General features: G+C 39.3%; 1 protein-coding gene across 4 annotated transcripts in view; it reads left to right on the top strand.

Annotated features, from left to right (window-relative positions):
* SRGAP1 (SLIT-ROBO Rho GTPase activating protein 1) overlaps positions 1 to 22,480 on the top strand; it is a 138,458-nt gene that overhangs the window by 32,015 nt on the left and 83,963 nt on the right. The window contains exon 1 of one of the 4 annotated variants that reach the window (XM_077783501.1): positions 3,899 to 3,966. The exons of 2 other annotated variants lie outside the window; for them this stretch is intronic. The gene's annotated coding sequence lies outside the window, so the exon portion shown is untranslated. Of the gene's footprint in view, positions 1 to 3,898; positions 3,967 to 15,073; positions 15,119 to 22,480 lie in introns of those variants that run through there. One more of the 4 variants, XM_021547434.3, reaches the window with a different exon arrangement.

Genomic DNA, 22,480 nt, shown 5'->3' on the forward strand with positions numbered 1-22,480 from the left:
GAAATATACCAGCAGTTATAACACAGAATAGTGATAATGATGCTGAATATGGAGGAATATGAGAATTGTTGTGATGTCAGAAAACAATAATATCAAAAAAATTTAGTTACTTCTCCATATGCAAGGGAGAACTCACAAAAGGTATGATGTGGAAATAATGGTCAAGTACAAATGAGTTTGTTGAAGCACCCTTCAAAAAAAAATGCTAATTTTGTACTGGGTCTTCATTCACAATTTATATGCTGAGGATTTGTAATAGATGATGTATTTTAATTTCGTTTTCTCATTAAATGAAAAGGCCTCCCAAAACCCCCTCACTTCCCATTATAATATTTCAGAACGGAAGTAGATAAAAATGAGAAAACAATCCAAGGCACATTAAAAGAACAACATAAAGGGTAAAAATACATAATAGACTTTGGATTAAACCATGGATTAAGCTATTAAACTATGGCTTCAGTTTAATGTGTTCTTTGTAAGTGTACTAGGTTAATAGTATGCTACTTATCAGAAAGAGTTTGCTATGTAAAACCATGGTACAGAATTTATTAAACACTGTATATAATTATAGTCTATCTTATGACAATGGTGGCATACTTTAAAATGTACAGGATGCATGGAACCACTGGGGTGCAAAGGGGATTCCAGATGACCTTGGAATAAATGGCTGGGGAGGGAGATGGGAAATTATGTGTTGCTGAAGTAAAAAAAAAAAATTAAGATCATGGAAAAGATAACTAGGAATTATGGAAGTGGCAGCATTCTGGAACACATTCTTCCTGGAGCATGGATAGGATTGGGTGGGAATTAGACAGTTACTAGTCTTTGCTAGAAGTGTCCAGTGTGAGAGGCAGTGATCTTTAATCTTGAAAGCATCTGCCAACCTGCAAGATTTTCAGCCCCCATTTGAAAAAAATGTGTGTGCCCTGTGAATATGATATAATTCTGACTTGCTGTGTTTAATTCCCTACTAAGAAGACAATATTCAATTCATGGATGAAAACAAGTATTTAAAGGTGGAAAGCCTTATACTCTGAAAAATGTCACCTATTCAAAAACTTTCTTCTTTTTTGAAGAAAGCATATTTTCTCAGTCTTTCTGTGCTTTGGTAAGGTCACTTGCTGGACATGTTTCTTAAATTGACTTTTCTTGGTAGTTATTATCATTTCACCAAGATGCCTGCTTTATAATAGAGATGGAAAGGAGCTGCTTCTGGTCTTGTTTAGGATAGATCTTCAGGAAAAAGCTGGGCTTTCCTTTCAACTTTTTTTTTTCCTTCCTTAAACTGGCCTCCATTCAATAATTTTGCTGCTATTTGCAGTATATTGGTTACATATTGGAATAGTAAAATTTAGAACACTTATTACTTATAAAAATGAACACATTCATAGTTTTACTCCTGAAGAATTTTTTTCCTAAAGTCTGAAATTGTCTTATATTTCTGCACAGCTATTTTTCAAGAACAGAGGTAAAGATTTTTGCCCTGAGTATTGTTAGGCTGGTCTGATCCTGCTCATGTTTTTGGATGTTTACTTCTTAAACGTAATGCACATAGAGCATGAGTCTGACTGTCAATCTTGTCATATTAAAAATGTTTGAAAGAGCTTTTAATCTGTCCCAGTGCACATCAAATAAGCATAGTTAACCATCACTGCCTTTAAAGAACTCTTCGTATTCTCTCAGGGACATTTAGATGTCTTCCTGAAACAGGCAAATTGTGTGCACAACAGCACTCAGTATTTTTATTTGGGGAATTATTTCTCTTATTTCCAAATGAGCTTAGTATATTATTCAATTGAACAAAATTATTTTTTTAGGGGACTGTCTGCAGTCCAGGGAAGAGTTCATCTGAGTTTTTTTAGCTGTAATTGTGAAGTTATTTATTGGGAAGTAGGTGTATGTCAAGAAGTTGTATATTCACTTTGCTCATGAATGTGCAGTTTATCTTTTCAGTCTCTGTATATAACCATGGTGTAATTTAGGTTGGGACGCAGTCTAGTCCAGCCTGTTCCAAGCAGCCCCTTAGATGAGGTTGCTCAAGGCTGTTTGCACTTGAGCTTTGCATACATCCAAGAACGGAGATTTCACTAACTCTCTCTAGGCAACCTGTTCCCTTGTTTGGCTTCTATCACAGAGAAGATCTTTTCCTTGCAGCTAGTCAGAATTTTCTGTCATGCAGTTTGTGTCCTCTGGTTCTCCTGCTATCACTCTGCACCTCTGGGAATATCTCCTTCCGAATGTATGCCTTCCCATTAGGCAGCTGAGGAGAGCACTAGTGTCTTCCCATGTGTTTCAATCCACAGTTAAAAGTGAAAAAAAATTCAAGTTGCCATTTTGTTTTCCTGTGGGAATTGTGACATAAAAGTCTTTTGCCTCAAAAGCCCTCTGTCAGCTGAATATTCTAATTAAACAAAGTCTTTCCTCCCCTTTTTAAGTAAGTGTAGGCCAGTTGAAGTCAATTAGACAGCAGTGGAAAGTATAAAGCACTTGAATTGCAACTCTCTGAGAATTACAGTTCCATTTTGAATACAGATATTTTCAGCTCGAAGTGTGAGGATGTTTTTCAGGCTCCCTTCCAACAACATGTCAGAATCTCATGTGTCTAAAGTAGCCCCTTATAGGAAAAACTAAAGCTTTGCCATTCAATATAAAATTTGGTTTTTACTTAAGTTTGCCAGAAAGCTTTTAAGCAGATGTTTCATGCATCTTAATATAGCTGAATCTGTTTCTGCTGCTGCCAAAGGAATTTACCCTAGTGTTTTTTGGAAATGACTGCCTTTATCATGGTATCCCCAAGCCTTCTAAAAGTTCATTTGTGTATTCTAAGTTGTCAGTTTTTGAAGTTCCAAGTAATTTTATTAGATTTCAGTTGTTGACTCTTTTTAATAATCAGCTAAGTTTTCTTTACTACTACATCAGAAAGTATACATGAGTGTAGTTTTTCTGTGCTTTTCAAGTATTATGCTTGAACTTTTTTTGGAATATTCAGAAGATAAAGCAAAACAAAAGGGCAGGAGAAATTCTTTTTTTGAACTGCAATGTTTGGTTCTGTCAAATCAATTCAAACAGGTTTATCTGCTCAAAACTTAACCATGCCTGAGTACACACACTGCAGCGCTTTTGACAACAGGACCATACTGCCTTGGTATTACAGAGCAAACATTAAACAAGATGGTTTTATCTTCTAAGGTTTATAAAGAAGCATTTTGTTTGTTGGTTGCAGGATTATGAGAGTTAAAACATACAGAATTGAAAATACAGGTATTTTCAACAGAGGAAGAAGGAAAAAGAAATACAGTTTATATTGTAGCCTCTCAAACAGTGAAACTCAACTTGTTCATATTCATGAAATAAAATTAGATTCTTAGCCCAGTGTTTGAGGCTGATGAACATGATTCCATGGCTATAATTTACTTTGCATCATACCTAGATGTGCTTTATCTGGTTTGAGCCTTTTAAAAGGACAACTTCATCTTCTCAAGCTCATTCCCTGGAGGGCAAATTTTGAAAAAATCTTTTCATCTTGAAAGGTTTCAGAGTGGCTCATTATGGCAGGAGGAGGCAAACCCTTGGATTCCCCTCAAGGAATGAAAAGAAAAATTAGAAGAATTTTTGACTTATTTTTTTATGAGCAGCAAGATTGATAAAAGTTAATACAGCTACGGTTAGAAGGACTGTGTGAAAGCAGTGAAAATTTATTTTCAAGTATTTCTCATGACACATACTGAAAGTGCTCATAGCAACTATCACCAGGGAGACCAGTGAAATCCTGAAAAGCCCTAGGGTCAGATGTGAGCACCAGGAGACATTCCATTTTGATTAACTGGGCTTTGAACCAAACAATCCCTTTCCCCCCATTTCAGTGGTGTTCTTTTTTTTTTAATAGTTGAAGAACACTCTATCTTAGAATAAAGTAATTCTTCACTGCTGAAAGAAGTTACATGGATACAGACAGTATTACATAAGGCAAGTATGGGGCTGGCATTATAATGATGGGAAACCTCAGAGTAAGCTGTCAAGATAACAAATGGCTGTAAAATTTAGCTGTAATGGACATAGTTAATGCATATTAGGCATGAATCCACAGTCTAACAGCTTGCAGCTTCCTTACTTCTGTAATGTATAATGGCCACCTCCTGGAGGCATTGACTTTTTTTTTTTTTTTTTTTTTTCTTTTAAAATTAATGGATAATTGAAGGTAACACTGGCAAATTTCTGGTTTGGGTACCATGAGTTGTTAAAAGAAAAGCCTAGAGATTTGCCAAAGAATGTGTTTTATTCTTAGCTTACAAACTGGGAGGAGGTATTTCACAATACTTGCATGAATATTAAGTAAAAAATTATATTAGAAATTCAAGATGTGTAATTGGTTAATCCTGGGACAATTTTTCCAAGATCCACGCTGGATCCACTGCCTTTTTGGTTTATTAGCACTTGAATAATGGGTATGGCATTCTCAGTGGTAGTTGGATATTTTACATTTGGTTTTATTTTCTTTTGGTGCTTTCTTGGGAGAGAGTGCCTTTGCATCTACTTATTCATATCTCTTAGTTGACTTCTTTTTTTCAAGTTTATATTGCTTTGTCCAGGGTTTCATTCTATTTCATTGCAATAAGTCTTAATATATATTGCTGGCTTGAGGTTTATCTGTAACTTCTGCCAGTTTTTTACTTGATTTCTGGGAAATGCGTAACGATGGACGTGACGGCCTGGCTGACTCTCCAGCCAGTCACTGTGCTTCACTTATCTGACACATCTTCTGTTTTGTGGCCTTTTTATTGCTGCTTTTTGAACTGAGAGCATTAAATAGGCCAACTGGCATAAAAAGTGGGGATAGCTGTTTTCTGCTATTGATTAACTTACGCATGACCACACTTTTTAATTTGTGTGGATAAACAAAAATGAAGCAGCCGGTCCAGCAGCTCATTTCTTACGTAACCTTGCCAAATGAGTCTCTTTGGGCTGCAGCCTGGATCAGTCGGTCTGGCGTGTACTGATGAAACTTAGCAGTAGTGGAAAGACGTGGCAGCTGTTAGTGCTGTCACTGGCTTCCCTTGTCTGTGGCCTGTGAGCTCTGTGTGAAACAAATGGGTAGAAAATTCACTGGGATTTGTTCTGTGGCAGGGGTATCCTTTACATTCAGGAAGAAATCGGATCGCACTCTAGTGACTGCTGTATTTCTTTTAAGAGAATCTTCAAGATTGCCTATGCCAGTGTTGACAAAGGGTTGCAGATCGTGATGTTTGAATGCTTAATGCTGATGCCCTTCTGCTGCTGCAGCCTTCCTGATGCCCCCATAAATGCCCCAGGAAGCTGACAGGATTTTGCAGTTTCTGGGCAGCAGTTACCAAATGGCTCTGCGTGCTGCAGGCCTACTGAACCCATGGCAGAGACTGAACATGAGGTTCCAGTGGGGACATAGTGCTTTGTACAGGGATCATGTGTCCAGGAGAGGCCAGCCCAAGGCAGGAGCAGCCCTGAGGTTGGCAAGAGGGTTGCAGAGGGAGTGAAGGTCTGCATATGAACAGGTGACAACTAGTGTTATGTTCCTAGAGGGCTGGGATTCGTCTGCTTTCTTTGGGATGGTGGTTGTAAGTAGAAAATGTAATAGGAAAGCAGAATGTCTTCTTACAGTATGGACCAGATCAAATGTCCGAGTCTTGTATCACTTCTCCCGTGTCAGGATAAGGTGTAATGCTAGAGACACTCTTATGTCCATGGTTGCAGGGTTAATACCAAAGAATTTATTTTGTTTCCCACTAGATTTGTTATCACTTTAGATACTTATTCATCTAAATTATGCAATTTCAGTATACCATATATAGTAGTTCAGAGCCATTAATATCTACAAGGGATGTCTTTATTTTAAATTAGCAAACTATCCCTAATATTTTAAATTTTGCCTTAAAATGCATAATTAGGTGCCTTTCAAATGCTGCTGGCACCATCATAACTGTTATCATAACCTAGCTGCCTTGGTGTTGATCCTGGTTTCAGCTTAGAACAAGGCTGAAACTTCTCACTGAAGTTAACTATGCTCTTAAATCTATACCCCCTTAATTCAAGCCTAATAAACAATTGGAAAATTTTCAAGGAAAGAATTGATTTTCTTCCAGAAATCTAGGTGTTTTTAATGCTGATCTTCCGTGGTATGTGAAAGAAAAAACTGATTTTACCTTAATTTTTGATCTATGTAAAACTGAAAAAAAAAGTCAGAATTTCACATACCTTTTATGTCATTTGCAGAATTTCGGGGTTTGTCTGATAGGAATAGTATGTTTTCTTTGCCCTGGGCATTCATAATAGAGCTGCAAAACACAAGAGTAGGAAATGGCTTTTCATGAGACTTCTGTAAATGTCTCTAATATGCCTTTTATAATGATACCCCTGCCCAGTCTAAGCAAATAAATAGCATGATATTTGCTGAGAAACATATCTTGTACCATTTAATAGTTTAGCTTTATAACAAAATGCTCATGAAAAGAATGCAGAGTTGCGTAAGAGTATGTTGTTTGCTCTCAATAATGGGAGGAAATGCTTGTGATTTAATAGAGATTTTATTTTAGCAGTAGTGCTGGTGGAAGTATGTTCTGTGAGATGACAGTCTTTTCATACAACAGAGGAAAATAAATCTTTCATTTCACTAACTTGCTCATAGGACATCAATTTACTTGGCATTATAAGATTCAGGAAATCTCAAGATGAAAAGAACTGGGTTGGATGGTTAACTTTTCCGTTTAAGTATTGGATTCTTTTCTGCCTTGTTTCCTAATGGAGAGAACATAGTAATTCTGCAATTTAGAAGTACTGGGCTGTCAGTGTCACCTTATCGATTAATTTATAAACATTACAAATTACTTTACTGAATTAATTGCGTAGGTTATTTATATGTTCCAGTTCTGATGGCAGCAGGGATAGTTTTGACTTTGGAAGATTGGTTTTGTTTGGATTTACAAGCTGTAGCTCAAACATTCTTCTTCACATTGGTTTGCAGTGACGTCTTGCTAGTTAGTTCACCTCTACACTTATTTATAGCAGATTCATTCTGGTTGTATGTTCATTTTTCTGGCTTCAAATGGTGCCGTTATGGTTCAGCAACTACCACAAAATGCACATCCTGAAAAATCTTGATTGCTGGGTGGGCAGTAGCCTGCCTGTGCCTTCCTGGCATCTGCAGTTATGCTCTGTCTGAGCAGGAGATCTTGAATCCTCTCCATCTCTGGAAGGAAGTTTGAAACTCTCCCACTCTTAGGTGGGACCCCAAGTTTCAGTCCTCCAATGATAGGTTGTGGTTTCCTCACCAAGCCTAATTTATTCCCTAGACAGTGTAATTTTGGTCTTTTTGGAGCAAAAACACCCTGGATTTAGAACAAAACCTGTACTGTGTAAGCTTTGGCTTTGAAAAGAGTAAAATGGTTTAAATGCAGTGCGTGTTTACTAAAGGTTTAGCCAGCACTGGATGATCTCAGATCCCTCTTTGGAGCTTCCCTCTTTGCAGCATTTCTTGGAGTGCTGACACTTGGGAACCTCTGGCACCTCCTCCACTCTTTGTAGCAATACCCTGCTTATCCTGCCAGGTAAACCTTTGGGCTGCTTGTGCCAGCTTGTGTAAGGGAACATTGCACCTAATTAGACATAGAGAAAATTAATTCCTTAAGACTAACAGCTTGGCCCATTGTATTTCTATGTTTGCTCTTCCCACAGCCCCACTGAGTTTCAGCTTTAAGGTGTACAATAACTGCTCTATTAGACAATGCAGAGTTAGGGAGTCTCAACAGCTGGCTTAGGTGCAGTGCCTTATCTATTTTTTTGCATAGCAGCCTTATTATTCATAGCTTTATTGTGTATCATTTCTGTTTCACAGCTTTTATTATCCATCTTTTGAATTATGGCTGATACATTAATGTTTGTTACTCCAGGGTCAGAATACGATCCTATTATAGCATTTCTATTTACTATGTTGGACTCAAACAATACAACATGTTCTTCTTTATAACTACTTTGCAAAATTTGTGATACTTCTGTCTTTGTAGAAACAAAGAGTGATCTTTGCATCTACTGGAATTTTTTGAGACCTATGTGTACAGATAAACTGCTTCCATCATCTGCAATAAAATAGGAATTAATAGCCATTGAAAGGAACCACTCATAACAAAAGCTTAAACACTTGCAGCTAGAACAGAACGTGACAAAATCACAGTGAAATGTATGATATGCTAATGTTAAGTAGGGAAGAATTTAATGAGGCACTTGACCATTTCAGGTTAAACTGTTGATGACTCTAAAATGGCAAATGACTCATTAGTGAGCTACAATTAAAAAAAAAATTAAAAGGCGAAGGAGGAGAAGGAAAGTGGGTTGGCAAGCTGACTACACAAGGGCAAAAAAGGCTAAGGAGACCATACCTTGCAAGAGTTAGTAGAGCACTCACTGAGATAAGACCACAGTTTCATCCTGCCATGGCTGGTGGTTGTAGTTAAATCTGTTGTAGCTGGTCTCTGCAGATCTGGATTTCTTTCTCAGCTCAGCTGCATGGTTTGAACAATGTAAAGAAGGGATGGTACTTTCTTTCTGATTCTGCTAATGGTAAACTTCAGGAGAATGTTGTGTGTTACTCTGTATTTGCACATCATTTAGCACAGTGGGGTTTCTTCTCAGCTAGGGTTTCTGGGAGCTTTTATGCATAAGGAATAAAATATTTTTATCTACTTCAATTACTAAACCATGCACGTCCTTGAAAAAATGAAGACGACAGCTAAGTTTTCTTGTGCCATGGAAATAATGCACTTATCTTTTGTATTTAAATATACACTTGGTACTGAAGAATGTTAGCCTTGAATAGAAACATCCCACCAAATATTTCACACTCAAAACCTGCTTAGAAAGAGAAAGGGCTTTTAGTCCTCTAATGTGGAGTTAAGCTATTAAATTACATTCATGAATCTCATTGAAAAAATAACATCAAGATGCTGTCACTATCGGTACACCTCCAGGGTATTCACATCAAAAATGTTCTTTGTAGGGGGCACTGTCTAATCAGGTGAGCTGTAGTTTTTTCCAATTGACAGAGCTAGGCAAAACCTTCTAATTACAGAGTGCAGTAGAAATCTTCCAAGGGATTTGAGTGAAATCAAGCTTCTCTTGTAAGTATCAGCATTCTCTAGAGAAAGCCTCTTGCTGATTTGCACAAGAAACCCCAGTTTTTCCTCTCTATAATAATAGGGTATCAAGCTGGTGTGTTGTAAAATACAGCAGAAGTAATGTGTCTCCTTTATGAGATCACTATGGTATATTCTCTTCTACCTACTTTTCCAGAGTCATACTAGGAGCCTATGCTCCTAGTTGGATTAGCTGCTCTGATGGAAGCAATCAGATTGTCTCCATCATATTACAGAAATAAAGACAGTCCTCGTGCATAATTGCCATTTATAGAATCACAGAATATCCTGAATTGGAAGGGACCTGAGATACCACACAGGGCAACCTAAAAGTTAAACCATATATTACCACAAGTGTGTTGTCCAAATGCTTCTTGACTCTGACAGGCTTGGGGCCATGACCGTTTTCTTGGAGTTTTTGATAGTGCTTGACCACACTCTGAGTGCAGGACTTGTTCTAATACCCATCCTGAACATCCTCTAATGTCCTGATGGTACAGAAGGGAAAGGAACCACGTCTTAGGAAAGAAGGTGAAGAGGAACACATTTCAGTGAAAACTGCTCTTAACTGCAGAACACTTAGGAATAATAGTCACTGGGAGGCAGCTACACAAATTACTCTGTTGGCAGCAGGCTGTTTATACCCAAACTCCCTCCTGGAGCTCTCCATCCTTGAACAATAAGGAGTTAGGATTCAATGGCAGAAGCATGTACTTGTGCTCAGAGTCTTATGTGCCCTTTAACTCCAGTGCTCACAGGGAATGACCATAAAGAGTGCATGTTTTGCAGACACGTGAATGACCAAGCTTCCTGTATGGTGGAGCCCACCAGTTCCACCCTTTCCATTAAAGGCTGTGTGGCCTACCACAACATTAGAATTGGGAACTACTGTGCTGTTACCTAACGCAGTACTTGGAGCTTCTGTGACAGGCTTCATGATTCTCCAGTTATAGCTGAGCCCTTTGAAATAGGGTGTTTCCTGTAGAAAATAATGTCCTAGCTGGTAAAAATCATTGAGATATGTACAAACTATTTGAGTCTCTTTCTTCTTCCACTTTTAATGTCTGGTTGTATTCAGCAATTGTCCCTGAGGTGTCTGTAGCTGTGCTGCTTCCTCATATGTGAGGTAATAACTTGAATTTGTTGACAGTTAATGCTCATGTGTTAAGTATGTTCTGTCTTTAGCAAGTTCCAAAGAGCATACTGTTGGTTGATAGTAACTGATGTCTTCATCTATGATTCTCAGTTTCCTTTCTTGTCACTTTTTGTCGAGGAAGAAGAAAGGTAATGACAATTGTAGTGTTCATTGTGAGAGGCAAGACCTTGTTCTGGATATTACTAGACCTTATGGAGTTGAACTTGATTATCTACAGGTGTGAAGGTGAAGAACCGCAAGCGAGGACTTACCTCCTTCAGCAAATGTGGTTGTAGAACTTGCTTTGGTTTCATTGATGCAAAATTGGATCTTAAATGAATGGTAGTCTCTTCATTCTTACATGTTTGTGTTGGCTTTAGTTTTTCCTTATTTTCTGAACTTAATTTTTTAAATAATAATTCATAGAGCAGTTTAAAAACCCAAACATAAAAATATGATGAGAGCTGTAACCATCTTTGAAATGTTGAAAGACTCATGCACTGGATTTGTATTGGACTGTTAGTGGTACCTTTTGCAAGACCTGTTGTGTCTCTGAATTGCTTGTCTTGGATCTTAAATGTCTTTCTGCATATATGAAAACTAAGATGCTTAAGTGATCTCTTGTGAGATTGACTAAATCCCAACACATGAAAAAATTTCCTCTTCCTAATGGTAACCTTTCAACAAAAGAAGACATTACCGTTTTAATTATTCTGGGTTTATTTTTTAAATATAAGAATGTCAACATAGTGCTGCCTGGGACACTTGGAAGTCTGGCTCTTTGCTCACATTGCGTCACACTGACACATAGCTCTGTTAAAACCCAAATATTTCTGTTTGCAGTTTGGAGCCCCCTCTTCTTGGATTTGGGGAGCATGGCCCTCTCCTTTTTGTGGGGATCAGGTTTTCCTGAGTTATTGACCAACTGAAGAGTGAGCGCACTGGAAGTGCCTGTAGCCCCACTATTGAATGAATAACTCTGTTATTCATGTTGGAAATACATGTCTATTCATGGGGTTGTGGCTGCATAAGAAATTTTTATATTGTGTGTGAAAGTTTTTGTTGAGGTAACTGTAAGTAGGATTTGATGATTTGATGATTCTACTATAAGCATCTAAAATAAATTATGGTTTAGAAAGTGGGCATCACTTTTGCATTGAAGTTCATGCTTGCTTTTCTGAGTTCCTGAATACAGTGGAATTCTACAAACACAATTATGCTGGGATAGTAAGAAGCTGTCTTAAAATTTGAAGTTCTTAAATATGCAAAGCTACCCAGCAGCATTACAGTTTGTCTTTCTTCAACCCACTTCCCATTTTCCTCCCAAAAGCTTCAGATGATGATTTGTTTTCTCTCAGCATAAAAAGAACTTCCATGTTTGTATTCTTTAATGTTCAGAGTTTTATCCTGTTTTCCCAAGTAAAGATGTACCATGAGATCCTGCTGTGTCCGTCTGTTCAGCTGCCTGTGCTCCTCTCTCGAGCACCTTTTCAGCTGGAGGGCAGATCTCAGCCACACAGGTCAGGGGGTCAGCAGTGTGAGAGACAGGATGCCCCTGAGAGCCTTTGCAGTGTGCATCGCTGTCTGTAGGAAGGAGAGTTTATTCCTGTTTCAGCTGAGGGGTGAACTAATTAGCTCATCTTTCATTAGCTATCAGGAGACAGAAACAAACAGGTTACATCACTTCTGCTTTTGTTTTTCCCTTTCCTCTGCCCTTGCCTATACTTTTTGCCATTCGTTTCCCCTCTCTGAACAATGTCACTCTCTGGGGAGATCCTGTTTTTTATCATCCTGTTATTTTGACCAATACTCTGTCTTTGCTCCACAGCTGCTTATCTTTTGAACTTTGCTTGCCTAAAAATTATGGAAGATGCTGCAGGGAAACCAGATGGGAGTCAGAGAAGTCATTGAAGCTGTGAGGTCTGTCAGGAAATGGGAAACTCAGGTTGTATTGTGGGGGTTCTCTGCTACAAGGCTGGAACCACTGAAAAGTCTAATTCTGCCATCCTATACTCAAGTAACTAATCCTAATTTGTAGGCTCATATGCTCAGGCTCTCAGAAGCCAGCAGAAGCTATCTGTGTTTGTAAAGATTGCTGGAGCAAGTCCTTATTTGGAGAGAAAGATAAATGGTTTCTTTCCTTTGAAACTGCTGCCAGCAGAAGCAGACTGCACACACTGAGAAAAAAGTTGTACTTTGGGGAGCTAATCGCTTGAATGTTCAACACATGGCTAAGTGGTAAACTTTAAGTGGATTATGTTTCACTGAATTGTTTTCCCTGTTTGGGTTTTTTTTTAATGTCAAATATATCACAATGTTATTTATGAAGACATGCCTTCGAGTAGAACCACAAACACTTACAGGGACACTTGCTTCAGACAACATATGGCAAATCCTATGAATTATGCACAGCCAACATACGGAGAATGGAGACAGCCTAAGGAAATGATTAGACCTGTTACCCTAGCAGTGACTGTACATTATTTTCACTTGACTGGGAAAAATGGAGTTTTATTCTAGGTTGGGCCTGAGATTGTTACTGCCAGGTGCAATATATTAACATGCATATTAATATTTAATAGTTTCTAGGAAATGTGGTAGCTTAGTTCTCTTCTGTGCTAAACCATGTTTCTGGTGTGGTTGCTACAGTCTTGTTGCAAGAGTAGCAGCATAAAAATAGATCTCAATTTTTGAAAGTAAATGTAAGTTACACACCAGCAAATATTCCATGCCAGATGGGTGGCTTTCATCAAGTTTGCATTTACCAATTCTTGCTTTTCTTGTTCTGAAGAGTAGATTATAAGATTTTACCCTCAGGTTGATTGCATTGTTCCACCAACAGGATTTGTTCATCCTCCAGTGGAAATGCTATTAGTAAAATGCTGATGATGCAGAGTTTGGACTCTTCTAGGGTGAAAAGCCCAAAGGTTTTTAATTTAAATTCTGGCTCTGCTTCTGAGTGTTGTCAGATGTCTTCCATAGCAGCTACTTCCTGAAAAAAAAGACCTAAAACTGGCTTGTCACACTACAGCCTAGCCCACAGCACTTCACTGAAACTCTAAAAGTGCCCATGGGTGACTAGGCTCCGAGGACATTTGGCCCAGCTGTAGACGTCAATACTGGGTGGCCTTGCTGCTCCCAAAATTTCTATTCTAGTTTAAAAGAAGTCTGGAGGTGATATTTTAAGTTTAGATGATTCCAGTTTGCATTACAGAAGTGAACACCTTCTGAAGCTTCATCTGTTGATTCAAGTATTTCAAAACCAAAGAAGCAGAATTCATAAAAAAAAATTACCTTACTTTACATCTATGTGTCAGAGCACAGTATAATAGCCTTCACTGTGGAGAATTCACTAATGCTTCACAACATGCCTATGCAAAAAAATTTCAGAAAAGCTTTTACCTCTTCTGTGGTAAGAAACGCCTCGGTCAAATGATGAATAACATTATTAGTTTCAGAAGGGGAAATTCATAGGTAAATCTTCATGGCCATGTGTCTAGGCCGTATGGTGAAAGGTGTTTATCTGATTGATTCTCTTTCTGAAAATTCAGGTCAACTTCCTTTATGAGGAGTTGAAGTGAACATGACTCTTCTCTATTAGAAACCATAATATTTAGAGCAGTGCTACCTTTCTCTGTCTAGGTTTATGCTAAGGCCTTTGTGTCCATAATGATGTGCAAGACTAATAGATTTGGATTTCATGTCCAGCTGTATATGATGTAACTCTTAAAATGTTTTTAATTTATTTAAAGCGATGCCTCTAAAAATTGAGATCCTAGTTTTCCTACAAGTCTAGATGTTTTCAGAGTTTGATTATGAATCTGGAATCTGGGATCTTGGATGATTTTGCTTTCTTGTTCATCATATCAGCATCCACACTACAAGAAGATCAGGCAGTTCTGCCATTTAGAGTACTGAAAAAAGCCATGTCAAAATTCAGCATAACATTTGAAAAATCTAAAATCAGAATAGAATATCGTGATAATATCTTTCAAAAGGCTCTGACTGAATCAATCTTCCCCTGTGTTATATTAAGTGAGATCAAGATTTTCCAAGAGAAAATTTATTTCAGTGTCTTTTCAACCACCTTAGCTTTTGCTCTGATGCTCCTGCTGAGCTTTTACTAGCCTTACTTCTGGATATCTTGATGTAAATAAGAGTTTCTAAAATGGAATAGTGCTTTTAATGGTAATATTAAATACCGTGATTGTTGTAAAAAATACAAGTTTTAGGATATAAAGATGCAATGGACTTGGAAGTAAGTGAACAGAAGGCTTATTTGTACATTGGCACAATGACCTACGAGCTAACCCTGCAGACCTGCTGACTGCGACAGTACAAGTCACCAGACAGGCTTGTAATCACAAAAATGGCCTTTTACTTTTGAAGGCAATATGTTTTTCCTCTACAGGAGGCAATGAGTGTAGGACCCTACATTTTAGAGGCACTTTTTATTGAGAGTCACAGATGGCTTTATTTCTGTTGCTCTGAGGATTTGAACTTCAGCTTAGGGATTTTCCACAATACCTTTTCCACTCTGAAAAATGCAGTCACCTTGTTGAGTTTCTTCAGACAAGTTGAAATGTTGAATTTTGACAATAAACTGCTAGTGACTAACTCAGATATTTGGTTTGCACACTGAAGGCAGCATTGCACATAATTTCCTCATTTCATCCCACAGATATCTGCATATTTGAATTGTAGAAATGGGCTTCTGGACACCCAGAACTAAACATTTTCCTTAAGGAGCAGGAGGAAGTTATTAGTATGCAGACTCACAACAGAGCTTTTAAATGAGATGTTTCAGAAGTACTACAGTGTGCAGGTAAACATGTCTCTTCTTTCCTCAGTAATCAAATTGTTCACCTTCCTCCTAGATTTCTTTTGCCATCAAAGCCAGGCATTGTGTCTGTCAGCATGCTATGGGGCCAAGCCTATAACTTGCAGGAGGAGCTGGTTTGGGTGTCAGAACCACTCTGATGGCTCCTTATGCTGCTACTTAGTTGTTTCTTAAGTGCTGTCCCTTGATTCCTGTGGTGGGACCTCAGACAAGTCCTCTTCCCCATGCCTGCCTTAGTGCCTGGGCACTGCACCAGCATACCAGTAGCTGCCTCACTTCATACAGTGTAGGATTTTGCTGTGGTATTAACTGCATGTGTTCTAAGAAGAGTGGCCTCTGTGAGTCACAGCAGACAGGCAGGAAGAGATGAGATGAGATGTGATGTATAACCCTTCTTCCCAGCTCTTGACATGCTAAGTAGCCTGAGGAAAGCCAAGGAGGAAAAAATGAGAGGGAGGGTAAGGGACTGAAAAGTGAGCTTCCAAGATAGACAACCATGTCTTTGTAGCACAAAAAGGAGAGGACATGAGGGACAGGAAGAATAGCACTGAGACAGGATAGGCACCTGGCACTTGGCTGTTTGGAATATGGTAGATCAGAGCAGGGGGTCCATCACATGCTCCACTTTGATGACCAGCAGCCAGTGTGAGGTCATGACAGTCACCTGAAACAACAGCAGTGCATCTTAGCTCAAAAGATTAGACGGTGAAATGCTCTTCAGTTTCTTGGCTTTTGATCCCTGTGCATTTCACTCTGATTTAGTTTTCTCTTTTCATTTACAGTGTTGATTCCCCTGGAGTTTTTCATCTTTATTTTGGGGAGTATGTTTTTAACATGTCAATACAGCCCTCGAAAACCCGTAAGTTCAAGTCACAGGATGACTCCCTCTGATGGCGTGGAGATTGACTGAGTCAAAGTTGGTGGTGTTTCTTTAAGATTGAAAATGATAGGGGAAATCAAGCCAGGCCAACTGAGCTCTGTGGAGAGGCAATTCTGGGAAGATTATCACCCCATTAGAGCTTCTCATTCTGCCATAGTTATGGGCTTCTCATTACTGTGGTTTTCTAGCTATCATCTTACACCTGGAAAGCATTAATACAGGATTCAGTTCCTTGTAGCATCCCTTCAAATGCATTTGTTTATGGAAGTAAGTTATCTGTTGCATTTGATGTGACATAATAATTATAATTCCTTTCTCCTGAGACAACTCCTTGTTTTGTTCTTATGAATGCTTTCTTTGACACAGCATTTCCTTTCTGATATGCATTTGTTTTATAGTTTTAAGTCCCTTTGAACAAAGGGAATATTTAGTTTTATTCCTTATTTAGTTGCCATAATTACAGTCTCTCCTGATTAGTGTGTTTGTAGGCATTTATAACTTCTTTTGTGTTAGCATTCCAACATCTGCACTTGGCATTCCAGCATCAGCTAAGTGCATCTGATCCATAGTAAGTGCTGGCTATCATCTGCTGTAGAGCTCTTAAGCAGTTGCCTTAGAACATCAAATATAGTGCATTCTATCCCTAACAGAATATAAAACAAGTTGAACAAATTGGAAAGACCAGTAGAAATAACGGAAGTGTTGCTGTAGTCAAAAAAGGTATCCCACTGGTACAGGAAAGGTTGTCTCAAGTCAGTCTGATTTGGTGCACAGCAAGGAGCCATGTTTCTACTTCTTCAGAAACCAGCAGTATGTGTCTCTGTCTGGCATATTTGTAGTAACCAACTGGTGACCTGGCCAAGCTCCTGCTTGACAAATCCATCCGTTTCAGGCATTGATGCATGGGCTAATGTATCCAACCTTTCACTAGAGGGAGAAGCCTTGAGCAAGGCCATGGATCAATGTCCTACTTCCCTGGGACTAGCAGTTTCAGAGAGCCAACTCATGTCATGGGAGTCTTTTCTCTCTCTCCAGTAAAAATAACCAGACCTACAGGAAAAGGTATTTCCTTTTCCTCACACTAAGTAACATCCTGACACTTCCATGTCTCAGGCATAATGCACACATGAAGAAGCAATTATATGACAGACAGTTTCCTCCCCAGCTTTCTCCATTATTCAATTGCTTCACATTCCCATGTCCTCTCAGCACTGGCTGATCTGTCCCTTAATGACAGGTGTCCCAGGACCCTCAGGACTGGCAACCTGCACAAAGATGGTGGACAAAGTATCCACTCTGGGAATTGTAGCTGCTCTGAATTCCCTGCAGGAGGATTTATTTCGTGGCTGGCTGCATGAGGAATATTGGGTTCCTGTATCTTAGTTACTTAACATGGGTGCTTGCCTTCCAGAGGCATAGAATCCTGTGGATTGCTGCTCTATACTACTGCAAATCCAATAGTGAGGTGGATTTGTTAAATGGTGGTCTGATCCACAAACCAAAAGGAAATTCTTCCACAGGAAATACAGTGAAATGTGTGGTTGTTACTACTGCAGACTTTAGGCAAGAGAGTCATTTATCAAGCAGGAAGCCGTATCATCCTTCTTGTTAATGCTTTACACATGCATTTTTGCTCAAGTGCTTGACAATATCCACTGTATTTTATGGCTGACAGTAATAGAAATTGTGCCTGTGCTGTAGGATTTGGACTGAAAGACAGCAAACCCTTGCCATTAGTGCCATTACTCTTGCCAAGGCATCAGAGTGTCACTTCTTGGGAAATGTATCCTTGCAAGTATTTCACCAGGGTGTCTAATGCACAGCTGACAGATAAGACAGTGCCTGTGCCTGGCACTGTGAGAAACAGCTCAGCACATAATCAGATGACAGTGTATCATGCAGGGCAAACAGGACTTTTCTTACTCTATTTTTCCTTTCATGTGTGACCACATATCTGACTAACTTAGGTGAATTTTCATTCATACACCACTGTGCCTGAGTGCAGTTGTTGTTTCTGCCTCTCCCTGATTCGTGATATGGGGTGCTGCTGGTTCTTGTGTGAGGTGCTAGAGAGCTGCGTTCCAGTGCGAAAAATGGTTTGTATGGAAATAAATGGTTTGGAGTCATCACACCCTTTTGGCAAGAGGGAGGTTTCTCTGGTTTCCCTCTGTCAGCAATGGAGAGAGTAGCAGCTCTCCCAGGGAGCAGAGCAGAGTGCAAGGCACTTGGCTGCTGCTCTGAATCAGTGGCTAAAAGAGAAGCAGGGTGAAAGATGAACTCTCTTAAGCCAGAGTGATAATGTAACCCTATTACAAGGGAACCTGCGTGGATGAAAAACAATCCTTACCCGCAATTCCCTCACTTGATTTTTTTTTTCCTGGTTGGATTCAGGCCTTGGTCTGACAGATCATGCAGCCTCATGTATCTTATCTGAGGAGGGGATGAACAGCCAGGGAGAGGAGGGAAGGTGGGCCCATATATTTCCTTAACAGCCCACAGTTAATCAGCTAAGAGAGATCAGCCAAAGCTGCAGTCCTTCTGCAGTTCAGGTCCCATGACTATTCTGGTTTGCAAGTAGCCTTCTTAGCCTCCATCATACATTGCTTTCCTACTCTTGAGTGGCAGCGGTGTAGTTGCAGTGAGAGGTGATATCTTTTTTACCTTGTTACTTTTTAGTGAGATCAACACCCTAAGCACACATAACACATGTTAGCACAGATGCACTGCTCTCGATCCAGCTTAGGCCAGCTTAAGTTGCACCTCTGCAGTGTGCAAAGGGCAGTCAGATGGAGACTGTTTTACAGCAAGTGCTGTAGCCAATAAGGTTTCTCCTCTCTCATAACACCAAATTTGCTATAATATGAATAATAATTCTAATTTTGATAGTGGCTGGAGTATATAGGATACCTGTTGGGTTTTTGTTCTGCTGGATTTCCTTTTTCCTCAAAGAACCACATAGGTCTTGCTTCCAGAGCACGAAGGTGCACTTACCTTCCCCTTTCATTGCTTTATCTGAATGTCAGAGCTTGGGTTTGCCTCCCAGTCTGAGGTCAGCTGGATTTTAGGCAGTGAGAAGTGGCCCATGATAGAGAAACCATGGCCAAATACAGTTCTGTCAAACTGGAAGGTTCTGCTTTTATTCACAGCAACAACTCTTAGACAGCTTCATATTGAGATAATACTCTTCCACTTAAAAGTGCTTTCTTAAAAAAGTACTTTTAAGTCCTCTGTAACAATCAAACTTCTTACTGGAACATCGCTTACTAAAAAACACCAAGCAACCCATTTCTTTGCTCTTTTTCTCTTCTAAGGAAGTTTAAAAATTATGGTACAAAAACATTTTGAGTGAATAAGGTATAGGGCCTTATTGCACTCTGTTACAGAACAAGGTAAAACATCATCTGAAGTCACATGAGAATCTAGCAAAAACTGAGACTAACTGTTACATTTGTACTGTCTTCATCCTCACCCAGGCAGCCTCTGTCTTTCCTGCATTAGTTATGGCATTACTACCACACAAAACGCACATTGTTCCTCTGTGTGCAGCATTTGTCAAACAGAGGTTTGAGATTTAGATGGACATGTTTGATAGAAAGGTCACCATTCTGTGCTGCACAAGAATGAGCATGACTGCGCATCCATTCATTTGATCAATACTTCTGCTGTTGGGAGCTGTAAATGGCTTTCTAGACCAGACCTTAACAGTGGATGTCTCATATTAAAGATGGTGCAATATTCTGCATTTTTATGCAGAAAAGGTACAGTTTTCTTAGCTGACCTGGCCTTTACTTTTTATATTTCTTCTGAAGTAGCACACCTGTATTATGATGTTTGTGTACAGTCTTTAATAAGGAATGTCATTAATGTCACAAAATCTTGTTCTGTGTTTGTACAGAAGTCTTTTTCAATCTTTCCGTTCAAAATCTCATTTATTCATCAAAGCAGATTCTTCTGTCCTCTGATGCTCATCCAAATGTTTGTCATGTAAGCTGCCTGCAATGGAGCAAATTATTCTGCTCCTCCAATTTTTTTTTTAAAAACCCCAAAAACATATGGGGAATACAGAGGGAGCATATGCCTTCAAAGTAAAATATCCTGGTAAATAGAGAGGAGCATCCTCAAACCAGTGTGTTGTACATAGCTCTCTGGTGCCTGTATAAAAAGATACTGGAAGTATTTTGTTTTACTCCCAAACAATTAAGGTTCTTGCTATCCCTCCCTCCCTGCATTCAGAGAACATCAGCGGAAATTCTTGAGCTACGGCAGCATTTATCAGGATGTCCATATAGGGCAATGGGAATACAGTGAAGGCATCCAAAAACCCATTTCATAAAGGAGACCTGAAACTGTTACCGAGGTAATTTTGGATTCATTTGCATGGGGACATCATCCTGAAGTCACCCATGCATAGAGGAATCCATAGGAAGGATGCAGGTGGTGGTGAATCCAGCCTAGACCCGAGGCAGATGTATTTGGCATTATAGGAGCGGTGACTGGCCAGACAGTGTGTTCTCTTGCATAGCTAATGAGTGCAGGTTTCTAATAAGAGCCAGGGTCTTGAGACGTGTCACTGCGCTGAGCTGATGGAGTATGTACTGTACGGCAACACAAGGAACAAGGACAGCACTTTGTCTTATTATATCTCAGTGAACCAATGCAGAGGTCTGAAGGTGCAAATTGGAAAAAGTCTGGCACTTGGAGAATGTTGTCAAGTATTGAGAGTCTTGTCAAGTATTCCCCTGCCAGATGCAGTCTCTGCCAGGCTGCATATTCTCCCGGATCTACTATTGTTACTTCACTGAAAGCTTTTATTTCTTGCCTTAACTTTCCTTTGGTAGCAGTTGTTTAGATCTTTTTACTTGGAGATTTAAATGATAAAATTTCTGTCTAAATCAAACTGACTAATGGCATATTAAGAAAAAAAATCAGAATTTCCTTAGTGCAGGAAATTGCAAGGTTTGGAGCTTTCATTTACATCTTAATTACAAGCTTTTTATAAATTAAAAGACTGAAACTTTGCAGAGGAGGGAAGTTTTTAATTAAAATTATTAGGTGTTTTAGAATTGGAATATGTTTGTTCTCCTTTGTTAAATCAGAGTGCTTAAAGGCTTTCCTGATTTGTTTTGATTTTTAAATTTTAAATCACCTCTGCCTTCACAGTGCTTGCATCCTTGTGGTTAAAGAAATGCTTTGAAAGTGTCTTTCCTTTTCCTGCATAACGTGGGTGGATCTGCAGCACTGGCAATGGTACTTCCTGCATGAAGTGCTCAGGAGAGAGGCAGGCTCTCCACCTTGGTGCTCCCAGCAGAACACCTATGGGGACGGAGAGGGACAGAGGCAGGTCAAGCTGCGTGACACCCTTGATACAGGATGGCAATGAGGAGGTACTTTGAGAGGAAGGTTCTTTTTTGAAAGTCCTAAGTGTCCTACCTTGAAATGGAACTCCGGTGCATTTCTATTGAAATGCCGCTTTTATGTCTAACCTTAGTGATGATTCAAGAAACAACTTAATTATTCAGCAGAGTTAAAATGTTGCAGATGTGCTTCTTACTCGAAGGGCATGAGATAGGTCTTCAGTTACCATCTAATCACGTTGCTTCTGTCAGAGACTACACTAATTCTGGGTGGCTTTTCTGCCCTCTCTGAGGAGCTCAGGCAGCTTGTTTGGCTTGAGTATGAACTGCTTGTAGGTCTGCTGGGAAACTTTTTCCTAGGAAGCTGGCTTACAACCAGCTTTTTCTATACAGGCTATTGGCTTTTCTGATCTGAGTCTTTCCTTAGAGAGTGCCATATACCTCTGTGGCTAGAGGACTCTCTCTGTGGAAAATAGGCAAAGCTTGCTTGGCTCCTTGGGAAGAGGCTGAGCTCCACAGCCTAGCTGGGTACCATGTGCAGTGGTCTTCCTGAACCAAGGGACGCTTTTGCCTATTCCTGTCTCTAAAACAAATTTGTAAATAGAGGTCTAGGGGAGAAAAGTAAGTCTTGTTGTAACTCCTTGGTAGATTTCTATATTTGCAAATTTCTACAATTGACGCAGTTTTAGGCATGATTGTTTGCTCTCCAAGCAAATTAATTTCGTTTGGAAGTTGGACGAGGGGGTTCATGCTGAGTCTAGCTGGACTCATCTGGGTGTTACAGTTCTATTGAATCTTCTGACAAGCCTTTCTTCATGCCTGAAGATCTTTATTTTCTCAAATTCTGACCTCATTGGTTAAAGCTAATGCTAATTTGCAATGAAACTGGGTTTTGCAGACAGGGGAAGAACCATTACCTGGAACAGTGCATCAGAAAGAATTAACTTGCAGAATACTTAAATACTGAGCGCTTTCTGCCTTTACATTCCATTCTAGATAAAGGGTTCTGTTTTTTTTTCCTTTAAAGTAGACAAAAGTAAATGTTGCTCAAACCCCTTTCACAGCTGCTATCTTATTCTTGTTGACTATCTTATTCTTGTTCTTCATAACCTG

The sequence above is a fragment of the Lonchura striata genome, chromosome 5, assembly GCF_046129695.1.
Source record: "Lonchura striata isolate bLonStr1 chromosome 5, bLonStr1.mat, whole genome shotgun sequence".
In the NCBI taxonomy this organism is placed as follows: Eukaryota; Metazoa; Chordata; class Aves; order Passeriformes; family Estrildidae; genus Lonchura; species Lonchura striata.